The 18900-nt window shown below is 38.6% G+C and overlaps 1 long non-coding RNA gene across 1 annotated transcript in view; it reads right to left on the bottom strand.

The window, feature by feature from the left end:
- Positions 1 to 5341: 5341 nt before the first annotated feature.
- LOC140627477 (uncharacterized) overlaps positions 5342 to 18900 on the bottom strand; it is a 47653-nt gene continuing 34094 nt past the window's right edge. The window contains exons 3-5 of the long non-coding RNA XR_012026193.1: positions 9171 to 9224; positions 6893 to 7053; positions 5342 to 6494 (exon numbers count right to left, since the gene is read on the bottom strand). This is a non-coding gene — a long non-coding RNA (uncharacterized lncRNA). The remainder of the gene's footprint in view (positions 6495 to 6892; positions 7054 to 9170; positions 9225 to 18900) is intronic.

The raw sequence follows: 18900 nt of genomic DNA, 5'->3' as shown, positions 1-18900 counted from the left end.
ACTGTTGTTCCTCCTGGGGCCTCACAGGATAAACAACCCCCACTGAGCCTCACAGTGGCCTCACGGGATAAACAGGATAAACATCTTTGCCTGAGCCCTGCACCAGGCAGGGGGCTGAGCAGCTCCCCCAAGTGCTAACACCTGAAAATCAGCACGGCAGGCCCCTCCCCCAGAAGACCAGCTAGACAGACAGGGGAAAAACAAATTAATGACCAAGCAGCACTGGAAAGTTCCAGGGGAAGTTGAGGGACTTACAGTATACAGAATCAGAGGATACTCCCCCTTGTTTTTATTTTGTTTTTTGATTTCCGTTTGCTACCCCCCTTTTTTCTTTTGTTTTTCTTTTTTTTTCTTTTTTCTTCCTTTTTTCTTTTTTCTTTTTCTTTCCTTCTTTCTCTTCTCTCCGTTTCTCCTTTTCCCAATACAACTTGTTTTTGGCCACTCTGCACTGAGCAAAATGACTAGAAGGAAAACCTCACCTCAAAAGAAAGAATCAGAAACAGTCCTCTCTCCCACAGAGTTACAAAATCTGGATTACAATTCAATGTCAGAAAGCCAATTCAGAAGCACTATTATACACCTACTGGTGGCTCTACAAAAAAGCAGAAAGGACTCAAGAGACTTCATGACTGCAGAATTTAGATCTACTCAGGCAGAAATTGAAAATAAATTGAATGAGATGCAATCCAAACTAGAGGTCCAAGCGACGAGGGTTAATGAGGTGGAAGAACAAGTGAGTGACATAGAAGACAAGTAGATGGCAAAGAGGGAAACTGAGGAAAAAAGAGGAAAACAATTAAAAGATCATGAAAATAGATTAAGGGAAATAAACGACAGCCTGAGGAAGAAAAACGTACGTTTAATTGGGGTTCCCGAGGGCGCTGAAAGGGACAGAGGTCCAGAATATGTATTCGAAGAAATCCTAGCTGAAAACTTTCCTAATCTGGGAAGGGAAACAGGCATTCAGATTCAGGAAATAGAGAGATCCCCCCCTAAAAGCAATAAAAATCGTTCAACACCTCGACATTTAATAGTGAAGCTTGCAAATTCCAAAGATAAAGAGAAGATCCTTAAAGCAGCAAGACACAAGAAATCCCTAACTTCTATGGGGAGAAGTATTAGGTTAACAGCAGACCTCTCCACAGAGACCTGGCAGGCCAGAAAGGGCTGGCAGGATATATTCAGGGTCCTAAATGAGAAGAACATGCAACCAAGAACACTTTATCCAGCAAGGCTCTCATTCAGAATAGAAGGAGAGATAAAGAGCTTCCAAGACAGACAGGAACTGAAAGAACATGTGACCTCCAAACCAGCTCTGCAAGAAATTTTAAGGGGGACTCTTAAAATTCCCCTTTAAGAAGAATTTCAGTGGAACAATCCACAAAAACAGGAACTGAATAGGTATCATGATGACAGTAATCTCATATCTTTCAATAATAACTCTGAATGTGAATGGGCTTAATGACCCCATCAAAAGGCACAGGGTGTCAGACTGGAAAAAAAAGCAGGACCCATCTATTTGCTGTCTGCAAGAGACTCATTTTAGACAGAAGGACACCTACAGCCTGAAAATAAAAGGTTGGAGAACCATTTACCATTCAAATGGTCCTAAAAAGGAAGGCGGGGTAGCCATCCTTATATCAGATAAACTAAAATTTACCCCGAAGACTGTAGTGAGAGATGAACAGGGATACTATATCCTACTTAAAGGATCCAGCCAACAAGAGGACTTAACAATCATCAATATGTATGCCCCGAATGTGGGAGCTGCCAAGTATATCAATCAATTAATAAGCAAAGTTAAGACAAACTTAGATAATAATACACTTACACTTGGTGACTTCAATCTAGCGCTTCTACACTTGATAGGTCTTCTGGCACAAGATCTCCAAAGAAACAAAGGCTTTAAATGATACACTGGACCAGATGGATTTCACAGATATCTACAGAACTTTACGTCCAAACGCAACTGAGTACGTATTTTTCTTAAGTGCACACGGAACTTTCTCCAGAATAGACCACATACTGGGTCACAAATCAGGACTGAACCAATACCAAAAGATTGGGATTGTCCCATGTGTATTCTCAGAAAATAATGCCTTGAATTTAGAGCTAAATCACAACAAGAATTTTGGAAGGACTTCAAACACATGGAGGTTAAGGACCATCCTGCTAAAAGATGAAAGGGTCAACCAGGAAATTAAGGAAGAATTAAAAAGATTCATGGAAACTAATGAGAATGAAGATACAACCGTTCAAAATCTTTGGGATGCAGCAAAAGCAGTCCTGAGGGGGAAATACATCGCAATACAAGCATCCGTCCAAAAACTGGAAAGAACTCAAATACAAAAGCTAACCTTGCACGGAAAGGAGCTAGAGAAAAAACAGCAAATATATCCTACACCCAGCAGAAGAAGAGAGTTAATAAAGATTCGAGCAGAACTCAACGAAATCGAGACCAGAAGAACTGTGGAACAGATCAACAAAACCAGAAGTTGGTTCTTTGAAAGAATTAATAAGATAGATAAACCCTTAGCCAGACTTATTAAAAAGAAGAGAGAGAAGACTCAAATTAATAACATCATGAATGAGAAAGGAGCGATCACTACCACACTAAGGAAATACAAACGATTTTAAAAACATATTATGAACAGCTATACGCCAATATATTAAGCAATCTAGGAGAAATGGACGCCTTTCTGGAAAACCACAAACTACCCAAACTGGAACTGGAAAAAATAGAGAAAGATTGCTAGAACTCATCCAGCAATTTGGCAGTGTGCCAGGATACAAAATCAATGCCCAGAAGTCAGTGGCATTTCTATACACTAACAATGAGACTGAAGAAAGAGAAATTAAGGAGTCAATACCATTTACAATTATACCCAAAAGCATAAGATACCTAGGAATAAACCTAACCAAAGATGTAAAGGATCTATACCCTACAAACTATAGAACAGTTCTGAAAGAACTTGAGGAAGACACAAAGTGATGGAAAAGTATTCCATGCTCATGGATTGGCAGAATTAATATTGTGAAAATGTCAATGTTACCCAGGGCAATTTACACGTTTAATGGAATCCCTATAAAAATACCATGGACTTTCTTCAGAAAGTTAGAACAAATTATTTTAAGATTTGTGTGGAATCAGAAAAGACTCCGAATAGCCAGGGGAAAATTACAAAAGAAAACCATAGCTAGGGGCATCACAATGCCAGATTTCAGGTTGTACTATAAAGCTGTGGTCATCAAGTCAGTGTGGTACTGGCACAGAAACAGACACATAGATCAATGGAACAGAATAGAGAATCCAGAAGTGGACCCTCAACTTTATGGTGAACTAATATTCGACAAAGGAGGAAACACTATCCACTGGAAGAAAGACAGTCTCTTCAATAAGTGGTGCTGGGAAAATTGGACATCCACATGCAGAAGAAGGAAACTAGACCACTCTCTTGCACCATACACAAAGATAAACTCAAAATGGATGAAAAATCTAAATGTGAGAAAAGATTCCATCAAAATCCTAGAGGAGAACACAGGCAACACCCTTTTTGAACTTGGCCACAGTAACTTCTTGCAAGATACATCCACAAAGGCAAAAGAAACAAAAGCAAAAATGAACTATTGGGACTTCATCAAGATAAGAAGCTTTTGCACAGCAAAGGATACAGTCAACAAAACTGCAAGACAACCTACAGAATGGGAGAAGATATTTGCAAATGACGTATCAGATAAAGGGCTAGTTTCCAAGATCTATAAAGAACTTCTTAAACTCAACAGCAAAGAAACAAACAATCCAATCATGAAATGGGCAAAAGACATGAACAGAAATCTCACAGAGGAAGACATAGACGTGGCCAACACGCACATGAGAAAATGCTCTGCATCACTTGCCATCAGGGAAATACAAATCAAAACCACAATGAGATGCCACCTCACACCAGTGAGAATGGGGAAAATTAACAAGGCAGGAAACCACAAATGTTGGAGAGGATGCGGAGGAAAGGGAACCCTCTTGCACTGTTGCTGGGAATGTGAACTGGTGCAGCCACTCTGGAAAACTGTGTGGAGGTTCCTCAAAGAGTTAAAAATAGACCTGCCCTACAACCCAGCTATTGCACTGCTGGGGATTTACCCCAAAGATACAGATGCAATGAAACGCCGGGACACGTGTACCCCGATGTTTATAGCAGCAATGTCCACAATAGCCAAACTGTGGACAAATACCCACCATTTGCTTCTACATGGTTGGAACTGGAGGGTATTATGCCGAGTGAAATAAGTCAATTGGAGAAGGACGAACATTATATGGTCTCATTCATTTGGAGAATATAAATAATAATGAAAGGGAATAAAGGGGAAAGGAGAAAAAATAAGTGGGAAATATCAGAAAGGGAGATAGAACATGGCAGACTCCTAACTCTGGGAGACGAACTAGGGGTGGTGGAAGGGGGAGGAGGGCGGGGAACGGGGGTGACTGGGTGTCGGGCACTGAGGGGGGCACTTGATGGGATGAGCACTGGGTGTTGTTCTGTATGTTGACAAATTGAACACCAATAAAAAATAAATTTATTATTAAAAAAAAAATAACATTGACCAGGGCAGCCGCGGTGGCTCAGTGGTTTAGCTCCGCCTTCAGCCAGGGGCGTGTCCTGGAGTCTGAGGATCGAGTCCCGCATCTGGCTCCCTACATGGAGCCTTCTTCTCCCTCTGCCTGTGTCTCTGCCTCTTTCTCTCTCTCTGTGTCTCTCAGTGAATTAAATCTTAAAAAAAAAATTGGACCGGGGATCCCTGGATGGCTCACTGGTTTAGTGCCTGCCTCTTCCCAGTGCGTGGTCCTGGAGTCCTGGGATCGAGTCCGACGTCAGTCTCCCTGCATGGGAGCCCGCTTATCTCTCTGCCTGTGTCTCTGCCCGCCCCCCCTGCTCTGTGTCTCTCATGAACAAATAAATAAAATCTTAAAAAAAAAAAAAAAAACATTGACCTTGGGGCACCTGGGTAGCTCAGTGGTTGAGTGTCTGCCTTTGGCTCCAGTCAGGTCGTTATCCTGGGGTCCTGGGATTGAGTCCCATATCAGGCTCCCCCACGGGGAGCCTGCTTCTCCTTCTGCCTATGTCTCTGCCTTCCTCTGTGTGTCTCTCATGAATAAGTAAAATCTAAAAAATAAAAATAAATAAATAAAACCCATTGACCGGAATTTATTCTCATGGCCACAGATGACAAGAAAGGCTGGGAAATACAATCTTTAATCTAGAAAATCATGCATTCATTTGAAGTCTATTCTTGAGAAATGACAGTACACGATTACCAACCTTTGCTCTATTTATTTGTAGGGTTATAGTAATCACTAAGTGTATGTCAGCTTTTTCTCCTCCATTAAATTTTTTAATTACAAAGATAATATTTACAGTTCAAGCTCATTATAAGAATCCAAATAATACACGAGTATATACAGTCAAGAATCTCCTCCCTTTCTCTGAGGAGTTTAGCATGTATTCTTTACACCTATTGTTATGGTCGATGGTCTGCACATGTATACATGTATCCATCCATTCATCCAGACATACATACCTACATATGTATATAACTTTTTGTTTCTGTGTTGTCCCCTTAAGCAAGAACAAGCTTGTGTAATAACATCTTACTCTGTGACAGACAATATATCATGTAGCCATTCCTGTGTCATGATTGCAATTGTTCATGTTTCATATCACTTAATGATATGTGCCTGCTCATATAGACAGCTTGTCCAGAAATGTCTTAATGAAACTAATTTCTTTTTGCAATAACATGTTTTAGTTCTTTTCTTACGTATAAAAGTAATATCTCATCGTTATAGGAAATTTGAGTAAGTATACATGTGATTGCATAATAAAGCAAGAGCAAAATAAACTAGAATAGACTGCAGTTGCTTTGCTTTCCAGAGTAAATGGCATAATTCATAGCAGTGTGGAAATAAATATCTTTATTGCTCTCTTCTCTCCAGAGTAGTAGGAACAGGAAGAAAGAAGTGTGACATTAAAATGTCAAGGCCTGTGCTGATTTTTGTGTGTGTGCTTCTGTAGTGTGGGACTGAAACAGATGGTCTGCCTTTTAGCTGTTTATCGGAGCCCATTAGTCAGTCTTTGGATAGGTAGAAGAAGATGCACAGTATAACTTAATATTTATAAGGAGTGGTGGTGAGTGTTATGTGTGTGGCGGATGAGGCCTGAGGGAAAGGTCCTTAGAAAGAGGGGAAGCAAAGCATCTAGAAGTGATAAATGGGGCCAAGAAAGAAGGTGCAAGATTGGAGCCCACAAAAGCAGTGAACAAGTGAAAAATTACACCTTACAATGTCTCCTTTTAGGTTGTAAATGTTCAGTGTTGATTATTTCCCATGTCTTCTTGTAATCTCCCCCTCTGCTTCTCAGACCATCGGTAATGTGTAAACTCACACAAATATCTTGGTTAAGTGATTCTGAAGTGTGACTATCATGGAAACAGCTGTTTATCTGCAAGTAAATTAAAACAATGATGAGTTGGCATTTTATTTTTTCATATTGCCATGGAATAAAAAGAATGACAGGTGAGTGATCATCATGCATTAGTTTCCAGTCCATTTAATCGGTCTGACAAAGCAGTAGAGACCATTCCTGGGTTCTTGACTCATTACACTGTGATCCCAGTACACAGGATGTATTTTTGTGTCCAGTCAATATTTCTACTTTCATTTTAAAATTGTGGTCTTTTGGGGAGAATGTAGGCTAGGGAAATGGGAAGTGAGAGGAGGTAAGCCCTGACTAGAGTGCTAGAATATGTGATCTTGGTAAGGTTTATTGCCCAACTGTTAATGAAGGAGAGAAAAGGAGAGATCAGAAGTGGGAATAGGAGAAAGGAATTAAACTTAGACCTTTTATTTCTCAACGAAATGTCTTCCTACAGATGAAGAGTATCCAATGGCTGGAATTATGCAGTATTGTAACATCTAAAAATATTGATGACTTCTACTCCAATTAGGAAGGCAGTTTTGGGGCAGACCGTGACCCCAGGCTTCCTTGATGAGATCACCACCTAGATATTCAGGAGAATAATCATAGATTAGTCAACTCTCCAATTATGGCAGTATATTTGGAAGTATAGAATAACTTTTTAAAAAATATTTTATTTATTTATTCATGAGAGACACATAGAGGCAGAGACACAGGCAGAGGGAGAAGCAGGCTCCCTACGGGGAGCCTGATGTGGGGCTCAATCCCAGGACCCCGGGATCACACTCTGAGCCAAAGGCATACGCTCAATCACTGAGCTACCCAGGTGCGTCTAGGATATCTTTTTTAAAAAGAGTTTTTTTACTATTTATTCATGAGAGAGAGAGAGAGAGAGAGAGAGAGATAATGAGAGCATGAGCAGGGGGAGGGTCAGAAGAAGATGAGAAGCAGACTCCCTGCTGAGCAGGGAGCCCCACACTGGGTTTGATCCCAGAAATCCAGGATCTTGACCTGAGCTGAAGACGGATGCTTAACAGACTGTGCCACCAAGGCACTATAGAATATCATTTGTGACATTTGTGAAAGGTCCAGAAAATATAAGATAAATATTACCTTAGCATCCTCTCTTTCCCTGATGGGGTGACCGAAGCCTCCCCAGTTTGCCCAGGTTTTCCTGGTTTTAGCACTGAAAGATGTGCATTCTTGGAATTCCCTCAGGCCTGGGCAAACTGGGGTTGGTCACTGTACTCCAAGCCTTCCTCTCTTGCCCCCCCCCCACCCCCATCATCCACCTCTTCCACTGACCTAGTTTTTGGAGCCTTAGCGCGGTCTTTTCCTTCTTCAGGAAACCTATCATCCAGGATGCCTGGGTGGTTCAGTGGCTGGGTGTCTGCCTTCGGCTCAGGGCGTGATCCCGGAGTCCCGGGGTGGAGTCCCACATTGGGCTCCGTGTATGGAGCCTGCTTCTCCCTCCGCCTATGTCTCTGCCTCTCTCTCTGTGTCTCTCACGAATAAATAAATAAAATCTTAAAAAAAAGGAAACCTATCATCCAAACAACATGAGGAAAATGAAGGTGCTCCAATGACATTACGAATAAGGAAAACCTAAGATTGTTTTCTATCCTTAACAGCAACAAGAAAAATTAAGTAGTCATGCCCAGCATGGAGCCCAACATGGGGCTCGAACTCACAACTGTGAGATCAAGACCTCAGCTGAGATCAAGAGTCAGATGCTCAACCAACTGAACCACCTGGGTGCCCTAACAAAAACATTTTTTAGTATTCCCTCATTTAAATTTCAATCATATTAAACTTTAAGGTTTTTCCTGAGCTGTTACCCAACTATTAGAGTTGTCTATAGTTTTACATTCCTTTTGTATATATATAAAACAATGTTTTTTTTTTGTATTCTTTACTGGAGTGTAATTGACACACGATGTTACATTAGTTTCCAGTGTACAGCATAGTGATTCAACAACAACTGTGTGCTTTATGCTATATTCACCACAACTGTAGCTATCATCTGTCACCATGCAACACTGTTATAATACTACTGACTGTATTCCCTATGCTGTACTCTTTTTTCTGATTTATTCCTTCCATAACTGGAAGCCTGCCTCTTCCATTCACCTTCAACCATTTTGCACCCACCATTGGAGCACCTAAATACATAAAACAAATGTTTTTTTCTCAGTTAGCTATAATCTTTTTTTAAAAAAGATTTTATTTATTTATTCATGAGAGACACACACAGAGAGAGAGAGAGAGAGAGAGGCAGAGACACAGGAAGAGGGAGAAGGAGGCTCCATGCAGGGAGCCCGACGTGGGACATGATCCCGGGTCTCCAGGATCAGGCCCTGGGTAAAGGCGGCGCAAAACCCCTGAGCTACCTGGGCTGCCCACATAAAGCAAATCTTAAGGGACATAAAGAGAGAAACTGATGGTAATACAATAATAATAGGGGACTTTAACACCTCATATCAATGGATAGATCATCCAGGCAGAAAATCAATATGGAAGCTGTCTTTGAATGTCACATTAGACCAGTTGGACATAGCAGATACATACAAAATATTCCATCCCAAAAGAACAGGATACACATTATTTTTCAGGTGCACATGGAAAATTCTCCAGAATAGATCACATGTTAGGCAAAAAAACAAGTCTCAGTAAATTTAAGAAGATTGAAATCATACTTACATATGTTTTCTGACCACAACAGTATGAAACGTGTAATCAGTTGCAAGAAGAAAACTGGAAAAACCAAAAATATGTGGAGGCTGAACATGCTACCAAACGGCAAATGGGTTGATGGAGAAGAAATCAAAGACAATTTAAAAAATACGTGCTTTAATTCTTCTTTAAATATTTGATAGAATTGTCCAGTGAAACTATCAAGGCCAGGAAATTTCTTTTTGACAGTTTTTAAAATATAAATATGGAAACTATTTCCATCACAATTAAAGGAATATTAAACCTATGTATTTCATATCAGATGAGTTGTGATAGTTATTTGTTTCCTACAAATTGGTGAGACTTGTAAGTTGTCATATTCATTTGTGTAGTTATTCATTGTATTCTTTTATTATTCTGTTGTCTGTAAGACTTGTAGTGACAGTCCTTTTCATTCGTTATACTGATGATTTGTTTCTTCTCTCCTTTTGTTTATGTCAGTCTTGCTAGAGGTTGTCCATTTTTATCTTTTCCAAAGAACCACTTCCAACTCTGGCAACCACTAATACATTTTCTATATTTGTGAGGGATTTTGTTTCTGTGTTTGTTTTAATTTCAAATATAAGTGAGGTCATATGGTATTTGTCTTTCTCTGGATGACTTATTTCACTTAGGATAAGGCCCTCAAGTTTCCTCCATATTGTCACAAAAGGAGGGTTTTCACATTTTTTGTGGCTGAATAATATCCAATTATATATAATATATGAAATATTATATATAAAATCACATTCTCTTTCTTTATTCATCTGTTGTGGGCAATTAAGTTGTCCTCATGTCTTGATTATTGTAAATAATGTTTTAATGAACATGGGGCTACAGATACAGATAACTCTTTGACATCATGATTTCATTTCCTATAGATAAATATGTAGAAATGTAATTATTGCTGGACCATGTGCCAAATTTATTTTTAACTTTTTTGAGGAAACTCCATATTGTTTTCTGTACTAATTGCACTAGCTTATATTTCCACCAACAGTACACATGGGTCCCCTATACTCCACATCTTAGTCAACAGTTATTATTATTGTTTTTTGTAATAGCCATTCTAACAGGCTTAAGGTGATATATTGCTGTGGCTTTGATGTGCATTTCCTCAGTGATTAGTAATGCTGGGCACTTTTTCATGTACCTATTGGCCATTTGTTTGTCTTTGGAAAAATAACTATTCAGATCCTCTGCCCATTTTTTTAAAAAGATTTTTTAAATTTATTTATTCATGAGACAGAGAGAGAGAGAGAGAGAGAGGCAGAGACACAGGCAGAGGGAGAAGCAGGCTCCATGCAAGGAGCCCGACATGAGACTCAATCCTGAGACCCCAGGATCACATCCTGGGCCGAAGGTAGGCACTAAACCACTGAGCCACTCAGGAACCCTCCCCCCCTGCCCATTTTTAATTGGATCATTTGCTTTTTATCCTATTGAGTTGTGTAAGATATTTTTATATTTTGGATATTAAACCTTTATCAAATATATGACTTGTAAATATTTTCTCCAATTCTGTAGGTTGCCTCTTTATTGGCTGATAGCTTCCTTTGCTGTTGAGAAGCTTTTTAGTTTGCTGTAGCCCCCCATGTTTATTTTTGCTTTAGTTGCCTTTGCTGCTGGTGTCCAATCCAAAAATATCATTGCCAAGATTGATGTCAAGGAGCTTAGCCTCTTGTGCATTCTTCTAAGAATTTTATGGCTTCGGGTCTTATGTTAACTCTTTAGTCCATTCTGAGTTTATTTTTATCTATGGTGTATGATAGTGATCCAGCTTCATTCTTTTGCATGTAGCTGCCCATTTTTCCAGTAGCCATTTATTTAAAAAATATAAATATTTATATAAAAAATAAAAATATTTATTATATATTCTTGTCTTCCTCTAAATTAATTCAGTATTGTGTACACACACACACACACACACACACACACACACATATATATATTTTTTTCTGGACACTTTATTCTTTTCCATTGACTTATGTATCTGTTTTTATGCCAATGCCACACTGTTTTAATCATGCTAGCTTTCTAATATAGTTTATTTTTTAAATTTTTTTAAGATTTTATTTATTTATTCATGAGAGACACAGAGAGAGAGAGACAGAGAGAGAGAGGCAGAGACACAGGCAGAGGGGGAAGCAGGCTCCATGGAGAGAGCCCGAGGTGGGACTTGATCCCGGGTCTCCAGGATCACACCCTGGGCCGAAGGCAGATGCTCAACTGCTGAGCCACCCAGGCGTCCCTCTAATATAGTTTAAAATCTGGAAGTGTGATGCCTCCAGCTTTATATTTCTTTCTCAAGACTATTCTGGATAATCTAGGTCTTCTGTGGTTCCATGCAAGTATTTGGATTATTTGTTTTAGGAGTAATTTTCTAAATTTCCTTTCAGGATTTTTTATTGCTAATGAATAGAAATACAACTGATTTACTTTTTTTTTCAACTGATTTACTTTGTAGATTATTTTTTGTCCAGCAAATTTGCTGAATTTATTAGTTCTAACATTTTCTTGGGTAAATCTTTAGATTCTCTTACATACAAGACTATTTTATTTCCACGTATAAATGATTCTAGACCTTCATTTCCAAATTTTATTTCTCTTTCTTGCCTAATTGTCCTGGCTACAAATTCCACTTTATTGTTGAATAAAATTGTCAAGAGCAGTCATGTTTTTTCGGATTTTTATATCAGAGTAAATGTTTTTGGGTTCTCTATTCAGTATGATGTTTGTGGTGGGCTTTCTTCATTTGTTAGTTTTTTTTAAGATTTATTTATTTATTTGAGAGAGAGAGACAGAGAGACAGAGAGAGAGGTGGAAGGAAAGAGAATAAGAGAGTCTCAAGCAAACTCCCCGCTGAGTGGGGAACCCAACAGGGGGCTCGATCTCATGACCCTGAGATCATGACCTGACCTGAAATCAAGAGTCAGATGCTTAACCGTTGAGTCACCTAGGTGACCTTGCTGTGGGCTTTCTATATATGGCTTCTATATATATGGTTAGAGAGTTGTCTTCTAGTTTTTTTTTAAGATTTTTAATTTATTTATTCATGAGAGACACAGAGAGAGAGAGATAGAGAGAGAGACAGAGATACAGGCCGAGGGAGAATCAGGCTCCATGCAGGGAGCCCGATGTGGAATTTGATCCCAGGACTCCAGGATCATGCCCTGGGCCGAAGGCAGGCTCTAAACCACTGAGCCACCCAGGCATCCCATCTTTTAGTTTTTTAAATTGTTTTTGTGTGATAAAAGGGTGTGGAATGTTCTCAAATGCTTCTTCTGCATTGATATGATCCTGTGTCTTTTTCTTCATTCTGTTAATGTAGTCCATTTCAATGATTGATTTGTACATGTTGAACCATCCTTGCATTTCAGGAATTAATTCCACTAGGTCCCACTGTATAATCCTTCTTTTAGTGTGCTGTTGAATATGATTTGCCAGTATTTTTCTAGGGATTTTTATGTGACTATATAACATGAATATTGTTCTCTAGCTTTTGTTGTTTTTCTATTGTCCGGTTTTGATATCAGGGAAATGCAGGCCACATTGAATGAGTGGGATATGTTTTATCCTCTTTGGGCTTTTTGAAGAGGTTGGTGAGATTGGCATAAATTCTCATTTACGTGTTTTGTTGTAGTAGTAGTAGCAGTAGTTGTTGTTGTCATTTTAATTCACCAGTGAACCTTTGGACCCGGGCAGTTTTAGTTTTTGGATGTTTTTGGATTAGCGATTCAATCTGTTTACTTAGCACAAGGTCCATTTAGGTTTCCCATTTAGTCATGCTTCTGTTTTAGTAGTTGAGTGTTTTGAAGAATTTATCCATTTCTTGTAAGTTATCCAATTTATTGTTCAACAATTGTTGGTAGAATTTTTCTTTTCTTCTAAGCTTTTATTTAAATTCCAGTTAATGGGCATACAGTATAATATAATTTAAAGTGTAAAATTTATTGATTGAACACTTGGCTAAAACGTCTAGTGCTCATCACAAGTGCACTCGTTAGTCTCCATCACCTATTTAACCCACCCCACCACCCACCTCCCTGCTGGTAACTATCAGTTTATTTTCTATAGTTAAAAGAGTCTATTTCTTGGTTTGCCTCTCTCCCTCTCTCTCTCTTTCTTTACGCTCATTTGTTTTCTTTCTTAAATTCTACATATGAGTGAAATCATAATGGTATTTGTCTTTCCTGACTGACTTGTTTTGCTTACCATTATGTTTTCTAGCTCCCTCCATGTTTTGGCAAATGGCAAGATTTCATTCTTTTTTGTGGCTGAGTAATGTTCTGTCGTATATATACACCACCTCTTTTTATCTATTTTGTAGTCTTTGACATCTGGACTCTTTCCATAACTGGGCTATTGTAGATAATGCTGGTAAAATCTTAGGATGCTTGCATTATGTCTAATTAATATTTTGTGTTTTGGGGGTAAATACCTCGTGGTGCAATTGCTGGATTATAGGGTAGTTCTATTTTTAACTTTTTGAGGAACCTCCATCCTGTTTCCCAGTGTTAGTGCACCAGTTTGCATTCCCACCAACAGTGTAAGAGGGTTCCTTTTTCTCTACATCCTCAGCAACACCTGTTGTTTCTCGTGTCGTTGATTTGTATTTCCCCAGTGATGAGTGATTTTGAGCATCTTTTCATGTGTCTCTTGGCCATCTTCATGTCTTCTTTGGAAAATGTTTATTCATGTCTTCTGCCCATTTTTATAATTGTATTATTTGATGTTAGGGGATGATGAGTTTGCTAAGTTCTTTATAGATTTTGGATTCCAAACCTCAGATATGTCATTTGCAAATATCTTCTCCCATTCTTTAGGCTGCATTTAAGTTTTGCTGATTGCTTCCCTTGCTGTGCAGAAGCTATTTATTTTGATGAAGTCCCAATAGTTTATTTTTGTTTTTGTTTCCCTTGCATCAGGAGACATATGTAGTAAGAAGTTGCTAAGGCCAACATCAAACGGGTTACTGCCTGTGTTTTCCTCTAGAAATTTAATGGCTTCCTGTCTTATCTCTTCCTTTTGCATGTTAGTCCAGTTTTCCCAACACCATTTGTTGTAAATACTGTTTTTCCCCCCTTTGGATAGTCTTTCCTATTTTGTAGAAGATTAGTTGACCATATATAGTGGTAGGTTCATTTCTGAGTTTTCTATTCTGTTCTAGTGATCTAGGTATCCATGTTTGTGGCAGTACCATACTGTCTTGATCACTACAGCTTTGTAATGTAAGTTGAAGTCCAGAATTGGGATGCCTCCAGATTTGATTTTCTTTTTCAAGGTTGCTTCATTTATTTGGGATCTTTTGTGGCTCCATACAAATTTTAAGATTATTCTAGCTCTGTGAAAAATGATCTTCGTGGATGGCATTAAATGTGTAGATTGCTTTTTGTGTAGCATAGACATTTTAACAATATTTCTTCTTCCAATCCATGAGCAGGGAGTGTCTTTCCAATTCCTTGTATCATCTTCAATTTCTTTAATCAATGTTTTATAGTTTTCAGAATATAGAACTTTTACCCCTTTGGTTAGGTTTCTTCCTTGGAATCTTATGTTTTTTGGTGCATTTGCAAATGAGTTTGATTCCTTGATTTCCGTTCCTGCTGCTTCATTATTGGCGTATAGAAATGCAACAGGTTTGTACGTTGATTTTATATCCTGTGATTTTCTGAATTTGTGTATCAGTTCTAGCAATTTTTTGGTGGAGTCTTTTGGGTTTTCTACGAAGACTATTGTGTCTTCTGCAAATAGTGAAAATTTGACTTCTTCCTTGCTGATTTGGATGACTTTTATTTCTTTTTGTTATGTAATTTCTGTGGCTAGGACTTCAATGTTAAGTTACAGTGGCAGGAGTGGATATCCCTGTCCTGTTCCTGACCATAGAGGGAAAGTTCTCAGGTTTCCATCTAGTAGGATGATATTAGCTGTGGGTTTTTGGTATATTTCATATATTCATGTATTAATTAGGTTGAGGTATGTTTCCTCTTCCTACTTTGTTGAGGGTTCTTATTTTGAAAGGTTGTTGTACTTTGTCAAATGCTTTCTCTGCATCTATTGAAATAATCAAATGGTTCTCATCATTTATTTTATTAATGTGGTGTATCACATTGATTGATCTGTGAATATTTTTTTTATGATTTTATTTATTTATTCATGACACACACACACACACACACACACACAGAGAGAGAGAGAGAGAGAGAGAGAGAGGCAGAGACATAGGCAGAGGGAGAAGCAGGCTCCATGCAGGAAGCCTGACATACGACTGGATCCCGGGTCTGCAGGATCTCCTGAGCTGAAGGCGGCGCTAAACCGCTGAGCCACCTGGGCTGCCCTGATCTGTGAATATTGAACCACCCCTGCGGTTCAGGAATATATCCCACTTGATTGTGGTAAATGAATCTTTTAATGTACTGTTGGATTTGGTTTGCTAGTATTTTATTGAGAATTTTTGTATCCATATACATCAGGGATATTTGGCCTGTTGTTTTCTTTTTTAGTTGAGTCTTTATCTAGTTTTGGTATCAGGGTACTTCTGGCCTCATAGAATGAATTTGGAAATTTCCCTTTCCATTTTATTTTTTTTATTATTTTACTTTTACATAGTTGGGGAAAAATAGGTATTAACTCTTCTTAAATGTTTGGGAAAGTTCATCTGTGAAGCCAGGTGGCCCTGAACATTCGAACGGTGGGATTTTTTTTTTTTTTTTTGATGACTGATTCGATTTCTTTACTCTTGCAGTTTTCTATTTCTTTTTCTTTTAGTTTTGGTAGATTATAGATTTCTAGGATTTATCCATCTTTTTTTCTGGTTGTCTGAATCCTTGGCATATAGTATTTTATAATATTTTCCTAGATTTGTTTGTACTTCCGTGGTGTTGGTTATTACTCCTCTCTCATTTGTGATTTTGTTTATTTGGATCTTTCCTCTTTTCTATTTGATAAGTCTGGCTAGAGGCTTATCAATTTTATTTTATTTTTTTCAAAGAACTAGCTCCTGGTTTCTTTGATCTGTTCTATTGGGGTTTTGTTCGTTTGTTTTGTTTTGTAGTATGTGTGTGTTTGTTTTTAGTTTCTATATCCTTTGCTTCTGCTCTAATCTTCATTATTTCCTTCCTTCTACTTGCTTTAGGCTTTGTTGGTTTGTTGTTGTTGTTTTGTAGCTCCTTTAGGTGTAAGGTTAAGTTGTTTTGGGGATTTTTCTTGCTTCTTAAGATGGGCATTTATTGCTCTATACTTCCCTCTTAGGACCACTTTTGCTTCATCCCAACGGTTTGGGACCATTGTGCTTCATTTTCATTTGTGTCCATGTATTATTATTTTTTTAAATAACTTCCCTGATTTCTTGGTTGACCTATTCATTCTTTTCTGACATGTTGTTTAGCCTCTATATATTTGTGGTCTCCCCAGGTTTTTTTTCTTGTGGTTGACTACAACTTTCATAGTATTGTGGTCAGAAAATATGCATGGTATGATCACAATCTTTGTGTACTTTTTAGTACTTGGTCCTGATTTGTGACCTAGTATGTGATCTATTCTGGAGAAGGTCCCAGTGCACTTGAAAATAATGTGCGGGGAGGCCTGGGTGCCTCAGTGGTTGAGCGCCTGCCTTTGGCTTGGGGCATCATTCCAGGGTCCTGGGATCGAGTCCTGCATCATGCTCCCTGCGAGGGGTCTGCTTCTCCCTCTGCCTGTGTCTCTGCCTCTCTCTCTGTGTCTCTCATGAATAAATAAATACAATCTTTAAAAAAATGAGAGAAAAGAATGTGTATTCTGCTGCTTTAGGATGAAATGTTCTGAATATATCTGTTAAGTTCATCTGGTCCAGTGTGCCACTGAAAGCCATTCTTTCCTTGTTGATTTTCTGTTTAGATTATCTCTCCATTGATGTAAGTGGCATGTTAAATTTCCATACTATTTTTGTATTATTATCAATGAGCTTCTTTTGTTTTTGTTATTGTTTTACATATTTGGCTGCTCCTATGTTGAGTGCACATTTATAATTGTTAGATATTATTGTTGGATTGTCTCCTTTATTTTTATTTCTTTTAAGATTTTATTTATGTATTCATGAGAGACAGAGAAAGGCAGAGACACAGGTAAAGGGAGAAGCAGGCTCCATGCAGGAAGCCCGATGTGGGACTCGATCCTGGGACTCCAGGATCACACCCTGAGCCGAAGGCAGATGCATTCAACTGCTGAGCCACCCAGGTGTCCCGATTGTCTCCTTTATTATGATATAGTGTAGTGTGCTTCTTTACCATCTTTGGTTTAATGTCTAGTTTGTCTGATATAAATATTGCTAATCTGGCTTTTTTTTTACATCCATTTCCATGATAAATATTTGTCCATCCTCTCACTTTCAATGTGCAGGTGTCTTTAGGTCTAAAATGAATCTCTTGCATGCAGCATATAGATGGGTCCTGTTGTTTTTTTTTTTTTTAGTCCATTCTGACACCCCATGTCTTTTGATTGGAGCTTTTAGTCCATTTATATTCATTAATTATTGGTAGACGTGTATGTATTTCCATCTTGTTATTTGGCTTGTCATTGTTTCTGGAGATTTTCTCTGTTCCTTCCTTGCCTTTGTTGCTTTTGGTCTTTCCTTTGCACTCAAACAGTCCCCCTTAATATTTCTGCAGGGCTGGTTTAGTGGTCATGAAGTCCTTTTGTATTTGCTTGTCTGGGAAACTCTTTATCTCTCCTTCTACCCTGAATGATAGCCTTGCTGGGTATTTTTCCCATTCAGCACGTTGAATATGTCATGTCACTCCCTTCCCACTTGCCAAATTTTGTTGAAAGATCTGCAGCTAGTCTTATGGGTCTTCCCTTGTCAGTTATGTACTTTTGTCTACCTTCTCTTAAGATCTTTTTTCGTCACTATAGTTTGCAAATTTAATTAAAAGATGTCTTGGTGTTGGCCTGCTTTTGTTGATTTTGATGGGATTTTTTTCTGTACCTCCTGGATCTGAGTGTCTCTTTCCTTCCCCAGATTAGGGAGATTTTCAGCTGTTATTTCTTCAAATATATTTTCTGCCCCCTTTTCTCTCTCTTCTTCTGAGACTCGTATAATATGAATGATGTTACATTTGATGGAGTCACTGAGTTCCCTAAGTCTATACTCATGTTCCATAATTCTTCTTTCTCTCTTTTGTTCAGCTTCATTATTTTCCATTATTTGTCTTCTTTATCACTGATTCATTTCTCTGCTTCTTCCATCCTATGTCCATTGCATCAAGCTTATTTCCACTCTCAGTATTTGTCTTCATTTCTGACTTGTTTTTTAACTCTTTTTTTCTTTGTTAGCTTTTTTTTTTCTCTTGTTATCTATTCCCGTTCATGCGATCTCTCTTTTTTTCTTTCTTTTTTTGTTGCTTTAAATTGGCCATCAGGCATGTTACTTACATTTGTTTCACCTGGATCTCTGGCCATGACCTTACCTTGTTGTTTCATTTGGGATGAATTCTTCCATGTTGGTGCATTGTCGAAGTCTCTGCCTTCTTCTCTGTGTTAGAAAAGCCCATTATATTTCCTGCTCTTGAGAGTAATGACTTCATGAAGAAGAGGTCATAGAGTGTCCAGGGCCTGACACTTCAGGGAGTCTCTCCGGTGTGTGCTGCCTTCACTCTGCTGTTGTGTTTTGGCTGCTCTGTCCTTCAGGGTGGTCTTCTGCAGAGACTCTCCTTGCCTGTAGTGGCAGTGTTTGGTCCTCGGC

This window comes from Canis lupus, chromosome X (assembly GCF_048164855.1).
Source record: "Canis lupus baileyi chromosome X, mCanLup2.hap1, whole genome shotgun sequence".
NCBI lineage: Eukaryota > Metazoa > Chordata > Mammalia > Carnivora > Canidae > Canis > Canis lupus.
The sequence above is the reverse complement of the archived record's forward strand: the minus strand, read 5'-3'. Positions and strand labels throughout refer to the sequence as shown.